We start from the raw sequence: 15,492 nt of genomic DNA, 5'->3' as shown, positions 1-15,492 counted from the left end.
CCAGTGTCGGCCGGGTATGGCTGAGGTTGCAGGGCAACAATGAAGCTTTATCTAGTTTCAAAAAAAAATGAAGCTTTATGCTTACATCTACACTTGGGATCATCAGGAGATCAATCCACATTTCATTGGCTCAACTATAATTTAATGTTATTACTCTCTGGGGAAAATTGGTTGTCTGCTTAATCTGTACATATATATATATATATATACATCCACTAGAAAATAGTTAACGTCGAAGAAAGTCTGTACTCTCTGCCTGAGATAAGTGTTTCAGCAACATCTCTTAGTGGTTACAGGGTAGAGGAGGTTGCTGATTTGTTGGGCTTCTGACCATCCTCGGAGGAGACGGTGGTGAAATTGACAGTGATGAGGCCGCTGCATGATAAGATGACGAGACAAGTTGGGCTACAGCTGGGACCGCGCCACCTGCACGCAAGAAACATGCATGTATATTAGTGTGTTGAAGAACTCTGGTAAATGCTAGGTTCAGAGGAGGAATAATGAATAACATGGATCAGGGTACAATGCAACCTATACTGACAATTCCCATTGAGACTCGTACTACAGTCACTTCTACTGATAAAGAAAAAGCAGATTAGCTCAGATAAGTTGGGAATTCTCTAACAAGCTATATGAGGGCCAGCACAACCCTCACAATGTTGGACAAATTACATACTTCTGCTTACTGAAATATAATTTGCGAATTAGAATTCATTGTAATAGTCGATTTCACAAGATTATCAAGAAAAGGTCCTTACCCTGTGAACCCGTAGTCGCAGGTTGGCAACAGTTACTACCAAGTACAAACCAACTCCACCAACATGTTCGCCCTTTAAGAAATAGGGTAAGAACTGAATTTCCTTTTGGAATTACCACTTTCACGAGACATCTTCTTTTCTTTTTTTAAGCAGGGAACAAGTTAATGTGGGGTGACTAGATGTTTTTGATAATTGCCACCATTAAGAACCCAACAGCAGCAATTTATGTAGAAACATCAACTAGAACCGAGGCTAGTGTTCACTGTTACTCCTTGAATAAAATTGGTCGTTCAGGGCTTCAGTTGTGTAAGAATTATGCTATTATTTGGAAACCCATTATAATGTTAACCTATTACCTATGTATGTGTTGGATTGGTTCAGGCTTCTGCAATTACAGAACATCACTGATATAGGATCACAGAGGTACAGGAACATTTTCACAGGCTGAAAGTGTTGTTTTGCGCAGTATAATATTTTTAAGATAAATATAGATGACGAGGGCTCACAATTATGGAGATAACACAAGGAGATAATGAAAAGTCAAATACATTTCATATTAGAATACAACAAGGATCAGATAATGACTATAAAGAACAAATCCAAGCTTACGGAGTTGTTAAATATCTGACCTGCCAACCCAGCACAAGCAGAGGAGAATAGCATCACCGGTGGAGTCTGCACCCATAACACCGGAAAAAAGAAAAAAGTAAGTGTCACTTTCATTACTTTTGCTTCTTTGAGTGCCAATTAAAATGCTGTCTTTCAAAGTTGTAAACTATGGTTTCATAATATATTTGATCCATAAATGAACTAGGGAGGACGATAGAAACAGAGGGAACTGAAATAAAGCAAAAAAAATCACCGAGTACAAAAGCAATACCATCTTTGGATCTTTCAGAGAAAGTAACATATGCAAGAAATAAGTTTGGGGGGCGTTCGAGAAATATGTATTAAAGCAGAATAGAAGATTATATCCTTCATATTGATCTATCTAACAATTGTTACCAGTTTATAATGCTGTCGCACATTGGTTGAATGTCGCATATCTGCGTAATTGCACAAGTGTCTCAAAAGAGCAAGTACCAGCCTCAGGCTTTGCTTAAGCCTCAAATGGCAGGACAAGTAAACTACCGTAACTATAGGGAGTGTTCCTTTTGTTTTCAATTTCCTAGCAATGTTTTGTTCTAATAACAATTTATGGCATGTATGCATCATCGAAGGTCATATCATTACGACCATGGTACACAAATCTCATTTAACTTATTTACTATTGACAAATTAGTAGCTTTGCTTATACCCGACCTGTAAACCTTATGAAACACTAATTTCTCACCACCAACTCTCTAAGTTAATCAGATTTTCAATATTAAGATTTTTAGTCAAAGCAACACCAGGGAGTCGAATTATTTCCTTGTTTAAGATGAAATTTAAAAAGACTTAATTAACAAAGAAATCAGTGGACAACAAAGAAAACTTTCTGTGACCTTCCAACTGCTATTCGATAATCTGCAATTCACAGCTGGTTTTCTGCCTACGTACTTACTGGGCCAATCAACTGAACCTCACCAAGCCCAGAGCTATTTTCTGCTTAGCTTTTAGTATTTTCAATATGAGGGGATAATCTTCGAACACCAATTTTGGGCATGCCTAAAACTTTCAAGGCATACAAAGGACTAGTCCTAACTTGGGTGACCTTATAAGGGGTACCCTATGGGGTGGTTCAATTACCTATATGCCCTTAAATCCATTAAATTACTACTAATTTATCCCTAACCCTAATACAAAACCTATAATCAACTACACCTAAAATCAGTTTCATTCACCTTCTTCTTCTTCCTCTCCACAGCCGAACTCCACCCTTCCCTTTCTTTTTTTTTCATCGCGGAAATTTAATTGTCGATTTGTGAAACTATATAATGGATCGTCGTAAGGCAGTATCTCGTTCAAATCGATCGATTGAACAACCTATTCATGAAGAAGAAGATTTAGAGAGTGAAGAACAAACTCAAAATCAACCACAAAATCAATCGGAAGAAGAGATTGAAAAAGAACCAACGTCGGAAATGAAAATAAGAAGGTTAGTTCTACAAACCCATCTCATATTTGATGTTTTTGATTGTTTTGGTCGATTTAATTCGTCAAAATCATGTGTTCTGCGGCGGTTACAGGGTATGGTTCGGCGTAAAACAAATGTTAGATGTGCGCCGAGCTGTTCTTGAAACTGAACCCTGAAAGTGCATATGAACGGCTCGGCGTATATCTGAAATCTTTTTTGAGCCGAACTTAGTAAAACAGAGACTTATATTTAGGATCGGCTTATTCGATGGTGTTAGTTTTGTGCCGAATATGTTTTGTGAATTTCAGAAATTTTGCATGTGCGTAGGATCGGCTTGTATGGTAGTATTAGTTTTGTGTCGAATAAATGTTGTTTGAAATTCAGAAATTTTGCATGTGCTTAGGATCGGCTTGTATGGTAGTATTAGTTTTGTGCCGAATAAATGTTGTTTGAAATTCAGAAATTTTGCATGTGCTTAGGATCGGCTTGTATGGTAGTATTAGTTTTGTGCCGAATAAATGTTGTTTGAATTTCAGAATTTTTGCATGTGCTTAGGATCGGCTTGTATGGTAGTATTAGTTTTACGCCGAATAAATGTTTCAATCCATAAGTCTAGATTCGGCTTATTCGATAGTATTAGGGCTGCGCCGAATATCATTGTTAAAATTTCATAAATTTTACAAGTGTGTAGGATCGGCTTATTTATATGATATCATGTTGCGTCGAATACATGTTTGAGTTCATAATCATAGGTTCGGCTTATTCGACAATATCGGTTGTGAGCCGAATACAGGGTTCGGCTTACTCGACAATATAGGTTTTGAGCCGAATATTTAGGATCGGCGTATAATTATTTTGTGGTATGAGCCGATCCACCCTCTGTATAAGCTAATAAAAATTTCAAGACATGATTCATACTTGCGCCGAATTAGTCTTATAACTTTCATACTTGTGTCAGGACCAATGCCGCGGGTAGGGAGATGTTGAAAAAAATGACGGACAAAATTGATTCCAAAACACCAATGACCGTGGAAGAACAAAACTACCTCTACAAAAAGTGGGATGCAATCATCAACAAAGGAGAAGGACCCGAGGAACCCGGACAAAAGCCTACCACTAAGAAGAGGGGTCGTGGTTAAATGTCTTTTTATGTTTCCAACTTCCTTTTAATGTTTTTCTTAAGTTTTAAGTACACTTTTATGGTGTTGCAAACACCTTTGCTTTTAGGTGCTCAACTTTGTTTTTAATTGTGCTGGGTTTGGTTATGGACACCTTCAATTTCATGTTTTAATGAATAGCTTAACGGTTATGCGCCGAATTTATAGAGTTCGGCTTATCCTCTAATGTTAGTTACGCGCCGAATCATTTGTCCTTCAGGTTCGGCTTTTTCTATAATTTGAGTTATAAGCCGAGCCTTAAAAATCATTATTGGTGTAATCCAGTACATAGTTCGGCTTAAATCTCACCAATATGGTGAGCCGAATCTGTAATAATTTTCAAAATCTCATCAATACATGACCGACATCATGTTGTCCCATAGGAATTTCTTTTGAGGTCGGGACATATTCCTATACATCTCCGCCAATTTTTTCCCATTTGTCGTGTCCCATATCTCTAGATCATCCTCATCGTCTTCGGTTGGGAGAGGATCGAAGCTTAATTGTTTCCAAAAATTATCAATATCCTCAAATGGTATGATACCATCCTTGTACCGAAGTAGGTCATGGCGGCATGGAAGTCCCATAGATGTCTTCATTGTACAAACACACTCTTCCTCCAAGGTGGCGCCTAATGTCTCAATCAAATACACTTCTTTCATCAACAAGTCGATGCATAGATGGGATACTTTATAAGTTAATTCCCGTAGCCAATTAGTACCATAATTCTTGTGTCTAAACATAAGGTCATGCTCGAACGCGGTTTTAATTCTCACAACATCACTTTTGAAATATTCATCAATTGCATCAAAAACCGTGACAAAAGTGTCAACACAACCAAAAAGGTTCTTCTTCAACCGATAATGAGCCGACTCTACCATACTTGTGGCTTGGTTGTCGAAGTGTTTGTTCATCGACGACATCTCATATTTATTAGTCTTGTACGTGCAATCTAATATAATAACTTGTGGGAAGCATAGAGCCAATTGGGCGCATTCCGGGTGGGCAAGGAAAAGGTGTGTGACTTGACCGAAGTCATCCAACTTCTTTTGGAAAGCGTAGTTATTCTTCACCCCTAACCACATTACTTGTTGCATCACCATCCTACCTTGCAAATTGAGTATTCTAATCTTTTGTCTTGCGTTGTAGATAGTTTGCATAGTCGACTTGTTATTGTTGTTGTCCGCCTTCAGTTTGCTAAGAATCCTAGAAGGTGGCAAACATGCTCGTGTCATTTTATCCACTTCTAGCATCTCGTCGGGTTTGAGTCGCGCTACTTTCGCATGTCCATGAAGGTCTTTGGGACGTGGGTGGTTATGACGACAATCCATATCTTTATTCATTATCCAATATTGATCTTCTTTGTTCATGGACTTATTCTTGAGGTTGAAAACGATCTTGAAAGGGCAATTTCTTTTCTTCGTCTTCGTCCTATTCTTTCTCCCGGTCTTCCCAACGTATACAGTACCCTTTTTAACCTTGCTAGCGCCGGTTCCACTACGCTCACAAATCATTTCAAACCGATCCCATCGGCTTTGTTGTCCTTTAACTAGTACACAATTTATCTTCATCGCGTGTTCCTCAAGCCAATCCAGAACTTCTGGTTTAGTTTTCCATATCTACGTTCATTCCAAAACAAGTAATTAGTAAGCAAAACTTTGGAATATTCCGACAACATTAAGGTAAGCAAAAGGTTCTTACATACCAAATCATTTTGGAAGTGATCCTTGGTATCCTCGTGAATTATGTCTACTGGATCAGGTTGATTTTCCATGGGTCCAAGCACGATCTACAAAGAATATCACAAGGTTAAACATTAGAAAGGGAATATAATAACAAGGTTCGGCGCATTCGATAATCATATTATGTGCCGAACTATAAACATTTAGAGGTTTCGTCTTGTACGATATCCTCAATATGTGCCGAACCACAAACAATATTTTAACCCAAAAATTAACAAATGCATGTTCGGCTCAGAAGATAATCATATTATGTGCCGAACCTTGGACATAAGAGGTTTCGGCTTGTATGATATCCTCAATATGTGCCGAACCTCGAACAATATTTAACCCAAAAATTTACAAATTTATGTTCGGCTCAGAAGATAATCATATTATGTGCCGAACCTTGGACATAAGAGGTTTCGGCTTATACGATATCCTCAATATGTGCCAAACCTCGAACAATATTTTAACCCAAAAATTTACAAATTTATGTCCGGCTCATACTATAATCAAATTATGTGCCGAACCTTGAACATAAGAGGTTTCGGCTGATACGATATTCTCCATATGTGCCGAACCAGTAACAATATTTCAACCCAGAAATTAAAAAATTATGTTCGGCACATACAATTTTGGATATGTAAGCCGAATTAGTAATGATTCTATTCCGGGCTATTCAGGATGTTGTTCGGCTTACTATGAAACTTTCATATAAGCCGAACTAGTTTCTAGCAAAAGGGTTGGAATTGGAAATTATAGGTTCGGCGCATGCAGTAAACAGATTCAGTAAGCCGAACCGTTCATCAATGGTAGATTCGGCTCATAGATGTGAGCCGAACCTCAACCTGTTTCGCCGAACCATGATTCAAAAAACCTAACTTTTGATAATTGAGAGCTATAGAAGTGAGATTAAGTATAGGATATAAGTGTACCTGTGTATTAGAAGAATTGGGTTCCTCATCATCAGGATTTGGCTCATAAAAATCATCATCTTGAGTTTGTGTTTGAGTTTGAGCTTGAGTTTGAGTGGGTGTAAAATCATTCTCATAATCTAAGAAATCAGCCATTTCTGGATCATTGTTGTAGTTGATGTGTATTTTCCTAGGTTTTTTAGATGAATGATGACCCTCCTCATCCTCCATTGGATCAAGAATTAGAATTTTCTCACTTTCTCCTTCTCTTTCTCTCCTTCTTAACCAAACCAAAACTTTGATTTTTTTTTTCCTCAAATTTTTCATCTAAACAACTCTTATAATTCTGAAAATTATCTTAATCACTAAACAAAATATTTAATCACTAATCAAGATTATTAACACTAATACGTAAAGGACATATTTGCCATTAAAAAAAAATTTGGGTTAAGGGGTTATCTGATTTTGCTATTCAACAACCTTTTTTATCTTCATTCAGTATGCCTTGAAAGATTTTGGTATGTCCAATATTATGGTTCTAATCTTCGGCCTAAGCAGTACATACTTCACTTGTAGCATATGTTTTCTTTTTCACGTTCATAAAGGTGTCAGTAGAAAGTTGTGGAATCAGATGATCAAGGAAATATCAGGTGGTACAAGAGCTATATTTCTATGAAGTAAAGCAAACTATACAGTACAATTCCACATATGCATTCAGTTCAACGATTCGAAACTTTCAATGAATACCAAAATGTTCCTCTTGGGGAAAATGGCACATAAACCAGTTACGAAGGTCACAAGCTTCAAAACAATCAGAACTTTCTAAATACTTTAGAACAATACCTCTGTCCAGAGTTTCCAAAATAAAACATACTCCTTAACCTCTTATGATATAGAAGAGATGAGACCTTGTTCTACTTACAACTGTGACCAAACATCTCAACAAGCGGATATTAGCTAAGCCATGAGGAAACCAGCCAAATTAAACTTTATACATTTTATCAATACTCCTTTTTTATGCCAAGAGAAATCAAGCTACTAAGAAGATGGTCAGAATATTCCTACTAATATTTTTATCACTAAAGTATATGCCTACTCATTTCCTTGGTTAAACTACAAAGGACTTTGGACATAACCCATACACTATTGTAAACATTCATTAGACCTGTCGGGAGAAGTTCCTTTTTCCTAAGACTTCGGTATTTATAATTTCCTTCGGCTTTACTTGGAGAAATGGGCATGAAAAGAGTTGTTTGTTAACTTCAAGTATACAACTAAGGAAAGCAGCAGACTCAACATGCCGGAGAACATTTGCAAACATGGACGAGATAACGTCAAATACACTAATTTAATTTTAAAAAAATTAAAAAAATAAATTCAAAACCACTTACACCAATGAGAAATTGGAACCACATAGGGCCCTTTATCGTCTTTGAACCAGTGGCATCACTGCATGAAAGATAAAGACATAAGAATACCCTTACGAGTACCAGATATTATCCACAACAAGAACATGGGGAATATATATGCAGGTGTCGCTGAGAAGAAGATAATGTAACTGAGAAGAAGATACTTAGCTCAAACCGATGTTGCTGGAGATGCACAGAAAATGTAGAGGCACGTATACGATATGCTGTCCTAAAGGCAATATCGCCTGCTACTCCGCTGAGATGCTATAGCAGTTGGCGAGTCACCTCCAGGATACAACTACTGATAGTACCCCTCAATGTAGCATACAAAGAGAGTACCCTTAGAACTTGGCAGTGTTAGCAAAAGCTAAAAACAGAGAAACTAGAAATAAAAACTTATTTTCTGAAAGCAGAGGGAGAGCAGAAGAAGAGATGTTTCTCTGTTGTGTCAAAAGAGCTCAAGACTCCTCCCTTATATAGTGTTTAAGACGTTACAAACGAGAGGAAAAATGCATGCAACAAAACCATGCGTAAGATAGAAATACTGGTAATGTTTGGTTAAAAACAGTGTTGCTTTTGTCAGTCTAAGAGCAGTGTGTTGGTTAAAAACAGTGTTGCCAAAACAAATACGTACAAACAAGAAAGCCAAGACAAACATGTGCAGACAAGGAAGGCAAGACAAACACGTACAGACAAGAAAGCCAAGACAAACATGTGCAGACAAAGAACAAGATTCTTCTACATGTGTGCAAAACACGTACCAAAAGTTTTAGCAAAAAGATAGGATCTAATGAACCCACACCCACACCCACACCCGAACCCGAACCCGAGCCCGCCCGACCGGACGGACGACGGCGGCGTGCGTGCTTCTGTGCGAAGCACCGCGTGTACGGGAAAGGCAACCTTGCCCTAGTCTAGGCCTTCCCCCCTCACACAAAAGTCTAATGACCCAAGGGCCATGCCCTTTTAGCCAATTATATGGTATTTAAGTCTAAAACTCTTTAGATTTTAGTCTATGTGGGACTATTGTTTTATCTATTCAAATGAAAAAACAAGTAGTGGACAATAGGTCTAGACATCAAAACATAGTCCATGCAAATTTGGTATAACAAAGCCGTTTTTCTAACAATCCCCCACATGAATGATAAAACATATCTACGAAATACGAGAAAACATAATACATCAATATTAGGCTAAGGTGTCCCAGAGATTGAACCTTAACTTAGTGAGAGGTTACCGGAACTGCTTGTTATTACGGTGAACACAATGTCTTGAACCGCCAACAGTGAGTGCAATTCAGAAATAACAACCACACTTTGATGTCTCAAAGAAAAAGAAAGCTGCCAAGCTCTTGCCGTTGTGCCCGTTTTGGCCGTGGGATAAATCCCGGACTTAATGAATGTCTCTAGAGAAAAAGCTCAAATTATCATAGGAAGCGGCCCCACTTCCAACATCCACATAGGTGAGTCCATTAAGAGTGTCCTGTCACACTCCGCTTTAAGCAAAGTCATGGAACTCATTAAGATCTTGACAGATCATCCTAAAACATGCAGGCAGCACTATCATACGGTTACACCATAGGGAGGGACAAAGATAGTGCTCTCTTGACATCACCAAAAATTAGTTATCTCATTGAACCTTATTCTTGGAGCTCGATTCACAAGGTTGAGTGTCCTTCATGGCGATTTATTCTATGAGCTTGAGTCCCATCCCCTTCGATGTGGATCTAACTACCTCTCTAGATAACCCTTTCGTCAAAGGATCTGCAATATTCTCTTTAGACCTCACAAAGTCTATAGAGATGATACCAGTAGAGAGTAGTTGTTTCACTGTCTTGTGTCTTCTTTGAAGATGTATAGATTTTCCATTGTATACACTATTCTTTGCGCATCCAATAGCAGCTTGACTGTCACAGTGGATTGCGATCGAAGACACATGCTTGGGCCAGAGTGGAATTCCTCCCAGGAAACCTCGTATCTATTCAACTTCCTCCCCAGCTTTCTCCAAGGCTATAAACTCAGACTCCATGGTGGATCGAGCAATACATGTTTGTTTGGAAGACTTCCATGACACAAACGCACCACCAAGTGTGAAGATGTACCCACTAGTGGATGTTTCTCTGTTGTGTCAAAAGAGCTCAAGACTCCTCCCTTATATAGTGTTTAAGACGTTACAAACGAGAGGAAAAATGCATGCAACAAAACCATGCGTAAGACAGAAATACTGGTAATGTTTGGTTAAAAACAGTGTTGCTTTTTTCAGGCTTAGAGCAGTGTGTTGGTTAAAAACAGTGTTGCCAAAACAAATACGTACAGACAAGAAAGCCAGGACAAACATGTGCAGACAAGGAAGGCAAGACAAACACGTACACACAAGAAAGCTGCAGATTCTTCTACATGTGTGTAAAAAACGTACCAAAAGTTAGGATCTAATGAACCCGAACGGACGGACGGCGGCGTGCGAAGCACCGGGAGTACGGGAAAGGAAACCTTGCCCTAGTCTAGGCCTTCCCCCCTCACACAAAAGTCTAATGACCCAAGGGCCATGCCCTTTTAGCCAATTCTATGGTATTTAAGTCTAAAACTCTTTAGATTTTAGTCTATATGGGACTATTGTTTTATCTATTCAAATGAAAAAACAAGTAGTGGGCAATAGGTCTAGAGTTCAAAACATAGTCCATGCAAATTTGGTATAACAAAGCCGTTTTTTCTAACACTTTTTACACACAATGGTGGAGAAAGTAGGTCCCTAAAAGAATTCTTATAACATTAAAATACCAAGCAAACAAAGACTTAACTTGCAGCTCAGAGAGATGGCAATATGATACTGGCTTTGTGCACAACAAAAGAAAGAACAAAAATACTCATGATCAACGTAAGTAATTGAACTTATTTGAGACCAAACAACAATTAACTGAAGAACAGAGAGAGCAGAGAGAGCAGATAAAAACACACCAAGGTTAAATCCATAGAATGCACTTGCAGTACCGCCAACAGCAGATCCAATCTATATGTATGTTCAAATTTTAGGTAAGAAAAGGAAACTAACAGCACCAGCAAGTCTAACACTGATAGATCCTTAACAAATAAATAGCAAACATTAGGATCATTTACAAATTACAAAGTAAAATCAAAGAGAGAAAGAGGTAGTATCATAGAAAAGCTGTCTCTGATTAGTGGTGAAATTGTCCAGCTCCTAGTTTCCTGCACAAAACTCCTCGACGGTAAGAGAGAGAAGGGAGAGAGAGAGGTACCAAATCTTTGGAAAGAGGTCCCGCGCAGTGAGGACATCTAACACGGATGTTTCAGGTTTTCCATCTCTGGCACTCCGTCACTCCCTCCCTTGCACTCTCACCACTAACACAAAAAAGAAAAAACAGAATCAGTAGTCCCCAGTTTTTTGCAACTTCTTATGACTAAGATCTTGGATTAAATTATAAAAAGCAATTTGTTATAAACATGTAAAGTGCAAGTTAAGACATTGGAAAGAAAGCACTAAAAGGAATTTTTATCAACAACGGCATCTAGTACCATAATCCGCAGACAGCAGTTATCCAAGGCTTGTGATTTTCCCTTTCTCTTCGTCTCTGCAGCTGTAGGGTTAGGCAACGCCGACTATTTTTTTCAGCAGCTGACTCGAGGAGACGAAAATGCTATGATTAGTTTCGGAATTTTGACAGACGACATAGCTATGATTAGTTTCGGAATTTTGACGGGTAGAAATTGACGTTTAATCCCAGATTTGTTGGGATTTGGACGCTTTAGTCCTCTCATCAAAAGCCCGATGCTAGTTAGTCCAAATATCCCCGACTCGACGGTTTAGTCCAAACTTCGGACGAGTCAGTCCAAATTCCAGCCGATCTAGAAAATATCTATTTTTCTCAATACCTTAATTATCCTTTCCAGGTTTCCGTATTCATTTCATGAATTTTTGGAGAGAAACAGTAACAAAGGGGATTTGCATATCAGAGAGTAATGAAACAAAACGAAATCTCTTAACCTTCAATGGCGGCAGTAGAAGTAGAAGGGAAGAAGGTAGAAATAAGTGGATGAGCATCATCATTTTTTGATGCAGTAAACTTAATGAAAATCACGACTGCTACACATAACTCAGGAAAAGGTCTTGGACAATATTACATTCAACATCTTCACGATCTACAACTTCAAGTTCGACCGAAATCTCATTATTTAAATCGTCTTGAAGCTCAGCATATTGATCTCTATTCTAGAGGTAATAATCGAATCGACTTCTCTTTTTAACATCACTACCTAAATGGCTAAACCTAATTTCAATTTTTCATCCAATTAGAGTTCCTTTTGCTTAATTTTTGTGGTTTTGTGTTAGGTTTAGGTGATTTTACTTGTTCTACACTAAATTCATTGTGGATTTCCTTTTTTCTTTATCTTCAATTTTGGCTGAACTACGATTTTGATAGTTTAATATCTTATCCTTCGATTATCACTGAATCATGTGCGATTATTAAGTTTAGATTATTAATATGGGACATTATGGGTTTTGATTTTATTAACGGAAGAGAGATCTTAGAATTTCATGAGTAGGGTGGGGTTTGAGTGTATTTGGAATGAAATCTGGGTTTATGATGTGTGTGTATCTACGCCAGTGAGGATGCTCAAAGAATAGTTACGGTTCCTTCAGGAGCCTGGATCTTATGTCGGAGAAGGGGTGAAATTTATGAGGAAATGGAAGGTGTTAAGGTGAGCTAATGAGTTTAGATTTTTTTATGTTCTGGTTTGATTTGGCGATGTTGTAAAAGTATGGCAGCAGGGTTGATGCACTACCAGGATAGCTAGTAATAATGAATGTTTAAAGGAAGTGATTTATATTGGAAGATGGGAAGAATACACAATGATTTAGTTTGTTTTAAATCTAGTACATTGCAAGCCTTGCAAAAGACAATCACTAAAGGCTAGATTTTCATCCCAAGAATAATTATTTGTTCACTACCATAAGAGTGTACATTATTGGACAATCAAAGCAGACATTGTGTGTGTAAGTGTGTGTCTCTGGACAAACTGATCATATGAGTGTACATTATTTACTACCATTTTTCCTTTGTTTGCAGCATTAACAAATGAAGAGTATCTCATTTTAGGTACTCGTTTTTGTTTCACCATACAGACTATTTCATTTTAAAATTTACATCCCAAAACTTCAAATACCTGCATAACTCTCTTCTTTCTTTTTATGGATTTTGACCTCTACCAAATTTAGATCTTGTCTACTTCAATTGTACCATCAACATACGCATCTCTGAGACCCTCGATGCAGGATCTAGAATGACCGAATGATTTTGATTCTTGACCCTACTTTTCAATTAGGGAGCTATGCTCTAAGTTATTTTCTAATTTCAGTAAATTATACTCATCTCACTAACCGTATCATCATAGTGTTTTGTGCATGAAAATATAGCTTCAGTGTATTGTCTTTCTCTGATTAGTACATAGCTAGTCAGCTGGGTTCTTTATTTGTTTTGCTTGAAATTTAGTACATTGCAAGCCTTGGAGAAGCATTAGCTTACTGCCATGAGAAGAATATTTCATAGAGATATAAGCACGAGAATTTGTTGCTTGATCATGAGGTAAATGTTGATACCTTTTAAGTTCCTACTCATATAGCTTATACTATTATTAGTAGAATTCTTTGTTAGGGATTATGAGGGATCGAGGGTTTATAATTTAGATCAAGCATGGGTTGGTAATGGCTAATAGGTGTTGTACATGTGGAACTGTTTTTCTTTAGATATTTGTAGTATCATATTGTTTCGATGAAATTGTCATTGATTTTCTTAGATAATTGACTAATTCGCTTATCATGTTAACATAAACTCATTAGCAGGAAAAGCTGCTCCTGATTTTGGTATATTGGAGCTCTTGAAGAACTCGGTTTTGTAGATGAGGATGTCTATGGCTCTGGTAAGTATGAAGTGTTTGCTATTAAAGAACTCTTCTGTGTTTGTGGTGATGAATACACTGCTTTTATAGTTATGAAAAGTAATATAGTATTGCCGGTAGACGGTATTCACTGTAATAAGCAAGACAATTACTCTTGAACACCTATTTAAGCTTCAAAAATTGGCATTACTGGATAAAAAAGAACATATTCAACTAACTGTAGTATGGTATCGTTACGTAGGTCACAAAATTTCTGTATTGGTAGTCTGCACATTAGATTTCTCTATTTTGGAAGAAAGGCTATTTACTGATCTTTGGTTTTAGGGATTGTTGTAGCAACTATTACTTTTAGTATTCCATAAATTAGTATACGCTCTTTAGGATCTTATGTGTTCGATTTTATCTTTTATTACAAGTATAATAGTCTGACAAAAAGAATTCGGGTTCTGAACAACCATAACGTATATTATTTGGAAGTAGATTTGCACTCAGACAACCACAAATACCTTACATTTTTCAAGAGAGTAAGTGTATCTCTCATCATAATAACTTTGGTCAGTTTTTTTGTGTGTTTTGATACTACTTCTATGTGAACCTTATATTATTGGAGTTTGGGTGGAGTAGTAAGCCAACTTTCCCAAATAACAAGACTCTGCTAATGTTGTAGATTAGCATCTCTGAAATTGTACATGTGTAGAAACTTCCGCTTATAAAGTTTTTGTTAACTTGCATCTACTGCTTAAACTGTATACGAGAACAAATTGGTGAAGTTCTTATGTATGATCAGTCCAGACATCACCTTTAAGTTCTTGTTCACATGTATTCATGTGTACATATTGGTACACCTATAATATAGGCGTACATTTTTGTACACATGTGACATAAATTGCATGTAATCAACCGTATTGAGCCTTGTAATACCATGATCATCCTTGAAAAAATAGGAGACTTTGCACCATTATGTAAAAAACTGTAGTGTGAGATGATGATGGGATCATCCATATAAAAATTACTATCCTCTCATACGTAGTCACGAAGTTGCTTAGGTAGCTAATTTGGAACTTAAATGTTGTATAATTAACATTATAATGTAAACTCATTTCATTTATGCCTCTTAATATCAAAACCCACAAGCACTTTACTTACCTTATGTTTCGTTGTCGTCCATTTTTATGGCTGTTGAGTTTCTACATTATTATACTTGAGGTAGCTCAAATACTTACCTCTACACTCTGTATGAAAGAAGCAAGAAATTAACTGAAGAATACCCAATGATTTAAACAAACTGCGCTTTTTAATATATAGAGTACACACGGATAAGAATTAACTGTAGTGTGAGATGATGATGGGATCATCCATATAAAAATTCAGGACTTTATGTAGAATCTTATGGTGATGTTTTTCAAGTCCGTAGATGTATAGCTGTTTATCAAAACTGTGTAACCAACATATATGCATGGAAATTGGATTTCTCACCCATATTTGAGAAATCATATTTGTTAATGATTAGCTTGCTAGCGGTACCCAGATATGGTAAGGTTACATGTTAAGGAATGTATTTGATT

The 15,492-nt window shown here is 37.2% G+C and overlaps 1 pseudogene; it reads right to left on the bottom strand.

Moving 5' to 3' along the window:
* Window positions 1-283: 283 nt before the first annotated feature.
* On the bottom strand, window positions 284-14,468 carry LOC113347934 (annotated as a pseudogene).
* Between the last annotated feature and the right edge of the window lie 1,024 nt (window positions 14,469-15,492).

The sequence above is a fragment of the Papaver somniferum genome, chromosome 1, assembly GCF_003573695.1.
Source record: "Papaver somniferum cultivar HN1 chromosome 1, ASM357369v1, whole genome shotgun sequence".
NCBI classification, from domain to species: domain Eukaryota; kingdom Viridiplantae; phylum Streptophyta; class Magnoliopsida; order Ranunculales; family Papaveraceae; genus Papaver; species Papaver somniferum.
The sequence above is the reverse complement of the archived record's forward strand: the minus strand, read 5'-3'. Positions and strand labels throughout refer to the sequence as shown.